Source organism: Galeopterus variegatus, unplaced genomic scaffold, assembly GCF_000696425.1.
Source record: "Galeopterus variegatus unplaced genomic scaffold, G_variegatus-3.0.2 Scaffold8579, whole genome shotgun sequence".
In the NCBI taxonomy this organism is placed as follows: domain Eukaryota; kingdom Metazoa; phylum Chordata; class Mammalia; order Dermoptera; family Cynocephalidae; genus Galeopterus; species Galeopterus variegatus.
Genome location: NW_007734690.1, coordinates 22,140 through 27,243, shown reverse-complemented (window position 1 = coordinate 27,243; position 5,104 = coordinate 22,140). Strand labels below are relative to the sequence as shown.

The 5,104-nt window shown below is 35.7% G+C and overlaps 1 protein-coding gene across 1 annotated transcript in view; it reads left to right on the top strand.

Moving 5' to 3' along the window:
• LOC103608572 (zinc finger protein 39-like) overlaps positions 1–5,104 on the top strand; it is a 20,866-nt gene that overhangs the window by 14,374 nt on the left and 1,388 nt on the right. The gene's annotated exons all lie outside the window — the stretch shown is intronic.

Here is a 5,104-nt window from a genome sequence, read left to right as displayed (position 1 = left end):
AAGATATACAAATGGCCAACAGATACGGGAGGAAATGCTCAACATCACTTAACATCCAGGACGTATAAATCAAAGCCACATTGAAATACCTTATCATTCCAGTTATACTGGCTACTAGCAAAAAGGCAGAGAATAACAAATGCTGGTGAGTGCAGAGAAAGAGGAACCCTCCTATACCATTGGTGGGACTGTAAATTGGTGCAGCCATTATTGAAAACCATGTGGGGGTTCCTCAAGCCACTACAAATAGAACTGCCATATGACTTAGCAATCTCACTACTAAATATACATTCAAAGGATTGGAAATAATCATGTAGAAGGGACACCTATACTCCCATGTTTATTGCAGCTCTGTTTACAGTAGGCGAGAGTTGGAATCAACCTAAATGTCCATTATCAGGAGACTGGATAAGGAAAATGTGTTATATTTCTACAATGGAATACTCCCTGCTTTTAAAAAGCNACTTAAATATAAGACCTGAAACTATAAAATTCCTAAAAGAAATTATAGGGGAAACGCTTCTTGAAGTAGGACTGGGCAAAGACTCACAATAGCCACCAAAAAAATAAAATACTTAGGAATTGAACTAACTAAGGATGTGAAAAATCTCTATAATGAGAAGTATAAACCACTCCTGAGAGAAATTAGAGAGGATACAAGAAGATGGAAAGACATCCCATGCTCCTGGATTGGAAGAATCAATATAGTGAAAATGACTATACTACCCAAAGTTATCTACAAATTTAATGCAATCCCCATTAAAATTCCTATGACATTTTTCTCTGACATGGAAAGAACTATACAGTCATTTATCTGGAATAACAAAAGACCACGAATAGCCAAAGCAACGCTGAGCAAAAAAAATAAAGCTGGAGGTATTACTCTACCTGACTTTAAACTATACTACAAAGCTATAATAACCAAAACAGCATGGTATTGGTATAATAACAGAGACTCTGATCAATGGAATAGAATAGAGCACCCTGAAATCAACCCACGCACTTACTGCCATTTGATCTTCGACAAAGGCATTAAGTCTATTCACTGGGGTCGGGACTCCCTCTTCAGCAAAGGGTGCTGGGATAACTGGTTATCCATTTGCAGGAGATTGAAACTAGACCCACATCTCTCACCATTTACTAAAATCAACTCAAAATGGATTAAGGATTTAAATATACACCCTGAAACAATAAAACTTATTAAAGAAAATATAGGAGAAACCCTTCAGCAAATAGGGCTGGGCACAGACTTCATGAATATGACCCCAAAAGCATGGGCAACCAAAGGAAAAATAAACAAATGGGACTATATCAAACTGAAAAGTTTCTGCACAGCAAAAGAAACAATTAACAGAGCTAAAAGACAGCCAACAGAGTGGGAGAAAATATTTGCAAAATACATATCTGACAAAGGACTAATATCCAGAATATATAAGGAACTCAAACAACTTTACAAGGAAAAAACAAGCAACCCAATTAAAAAATGGGCAAAAGAGCTAAGTAGGCATTTCTCTAAAGAAGATATGCAAATGGCCAACAGTCATATGAAAAAATGCTCAACATCACTCAGCATCCGGGAAATGCAAATCAAAACCACACTGAGATACCATCTCACCCCAGTTAGGATGGCTAAAATCCAAAAGACGCTGAACGATAAATGCTGGTGTGGTTGCGGAGAAAAAGGAACTCTCTTACATTGTTGGTGGGAATGCATAATGGTGCAACCCCTATGGAAAATGGTTTGGAGGTTCCTCAAACAGTTGCAGATAGATCTACCATATGACCCAGCTATCTCACTGCTGGGAATATATCCAAAGGAATGGAAATCATCAAGTCGAAGGTATACTTGTTTCCCAATGTTCATTGCAGCACTCTTCACAATAGCCAAGAGCTGGAATCAGCCCAAATGTCCATCATTGGATGAGTGGATATGGAAAATGTGGTATATCTACACAATGGAATACTACTCAGCTATAAAAACGAATGAAATACTGCCATTTGCAACAACATGGATGGACCTTGAAAGAATAATATTAAGTGAAACGAGTCAGGCAGTGAAAAAGAAATACCACATGTTTTCACTTATTGGAGGGAGCTAAAGGTGAATGAATCAATTCACACACACAGATACACACACACATACACACACACACACACACTCACACACACACAAAAACAAACAGCAACAACAACAACATCAACAACAACAACAACAACAACAAAAAACCGGGGGGTGGGGAGAGGAAGATTTAACAACCTCAATTTTTTTTTTTTTTTGAAGCTCTTACAACAAGAAAATGGAGGGGACACATCTGGGTGGGAGGGGGAGAGGGAGGAGGGAGGGAAGGCTTGGTGATGGGACACAATAACTAACTACATTGTATATTGACAAAATAAAAATAAATAAATAAAAATTTAAAAAAATAAATAAAAAATCCATTACAGCATTCAAAGAAAAAAAGAAAAAAGAATAAAAAAGAAAAGCTCTCCCATGTTTATTGCAGCTCTATTTACAGTAGGCAAGAGTTGGAATCAACCTAAATGTCCATTATCAGAAGACTGGATAAGGAAAATGTGTTATTTCTACAATGGAATACTCCCTGCTTCCTATGCAGAATACACAAGTAACTCAAACAACTTAATTGTAGAATAACAAGTAGTCTGATTTTTAAAATGCACAAAGGAGCTGAATAGGCATTTCCAGAAGGAAGATATACAAATGGCCAAAATTTTGCATGTTCTCACTTATATGTGACAGCTAAGAAAATAAATAACTTAAAAATTAAAGAAATGTACAACAATCACAATATTGCATTGAAGTTAAAGAGTAGAAAATCTCAACATCACTCAGCATCCAGGAAGTGTAAATCAAAGCCACATTGAAATATCATTCCAGTTTGACTGGCTACTATCAAAAAGGCAGAGAATAACAAATGGTGGTGAGTGCAGAGAAAGAGGAACCCTCCTACAGGGAGGTATTTGTAAAGGGTCACAAAAATCTATTACACTGTATATAGAAGAATATACTTATTATCCTGATTTGAACATCACATATTGCACATATATTGATATCCAACTCTTTACCTCAAAGATATGTACGGTCAACTATGTTGCAATGAAAAAAGCCTAATTTTAAAAAAACTTTTTATTGAACCTTCACTTATTTCTTTAGTTCTCTTTATGTATATCCAGATTCTAATCTATACCTTTTTTCTTCTCTGAGTTTTTCCTTTTTTTTCACACTGCTTCCACTACAGGTATCCTGGCAACAAATTCTCTCAATTTTTGTTTCCCTGAGAAAGTCTTTATTTTTTCTTATTTCTTACAGGTTGATCTCATAGTGTACAGAATTCTGTGTTGTAGGGTTCTTTCATCAATTGTTTGTATATTTCACTGTACTCTCTCCTTACTTACATGGATTCTCAGGAGATGTTGGGTATAATTAGTATCTTGTTTCTTTTTAGTTAAGTTTTTTTTTTCCTCCTTTTGGCTTCAGATTTTTTGTTTGTTTGGTTGGTTGGTTTTTTTGTTTGTTTTCTGAAGTTTGAGAACTACATGCCTAGATGTAGATTTTTGGCATTTATCTGGTTCTGTGTTATCTTAACTCCCTTTGTCTTTGGTTTGGTGCCTGAGATTAATTTGTGGAAGTTCTCAGACATTATTGTTTTAAGTGTTTCTTCTATTTTTTTCTCCATCTCTCTTCTGCTGTTTTCTCATTACTCTATATTACAACTTTTGACATTTCCAACACTCTTCAGATATTATGTTCTGTTCCTTTTGTGTTTTTCTTGTGTGTGTATGCTTTTCAGTTTTTATTCTCTGTGATCTATTCTGAAACTCAGAGATTTTTTTCTCAGCTGTGTTCAGTCAGCTATGTTCAGTTGGTGAGACTGTGGTGTCACTACTATCAAGGACCACAGTTTGATCCCTATACTGGCCTGCCCCCTGTGTATCTCTCTAACATCTACATAATTATTTAAAGGATTTTCAGTCATAGAACTTCAAATATCTTGTGTTTCCAAACAGACCAAATGCAAGTACATATATATATATATATATATATATATATAATGAGTTATTTATTCATATGATGAATTATATTGGCAGACTTTTTAATACTGAGCTTTCCTTTAATTGTGGAATAAATTTTGAAAATTTCTTTTTGTCCTTCACATTGTATTTCTTTTCCTCTGTCTTATATTAAAAGATAAAGTGCTTCTGCAGACTCTATCCTTGTTCTTGTTTTATTCTGTTTTGTTTTTACTTGGAAGCTCTTACGTTTGCTCAATCATTCTGATTTCTTCAGGTAGCATTGAAATTTTGATATTTCCCTGCCTTGAACTGAACTTGACCCCCTGTATGACAATGTTAGGTTGGTGGGTAATCCTATTATGGTAGTTGAAAGATGGGTCTTTAACGATGTGATTAGATCATAGGACCGTACCATAATGAACGGGTTAATAATGGTGGGCAGGGATGTGGTTCTGAGGGCTTTAAAAGAAGAACACATGAAAGGTTGACCTGAATCTGCCCTACCATTTTCTGCCATGTGAGACCCCTGGGTCACTGTCATCTCCACCAAGTTCTTCACCAGCTGTGTTCCCTGGACTTTTGACTCCCCAACTTTTGAATCTGCAGGCAGTGAATTTCATTTTCTAACAAATCACCCAGTTCCAGGTATTTTGTTATAAGCAACAGAAATGGACTAATACATTTCCAAATCTTTATCTTTAGTTTAGATCTCTCTTGAACTCTGGAATCATGTGTCCAATTGCAATTTCTCTTGAAATCTGGAACCATGTATCCAATTGCAATTTGGACATTCCCACAGATATTTCAAGTATAATGTATTCAAGTCTGTTTTATTTCTGCCCATTATATTTTTCTGTCATTCTAAAAGCTACACTTTACAGTTCCATTACCTATTTAGCTGTAATTATGTAGAGAACCTGAGAGTAAAGCACTTTTATTTTCTGCACAGGAATTTAGTACCACAGTGTCTTCCTGCTTTTTGTTTCTGTATTACTTTCCTCTTTTGTGTGCTTCTTGCTCTGTTATTTGTTCATTTATTTTCTGTTGGTTGGCCTGTATGGGGATCTGAACC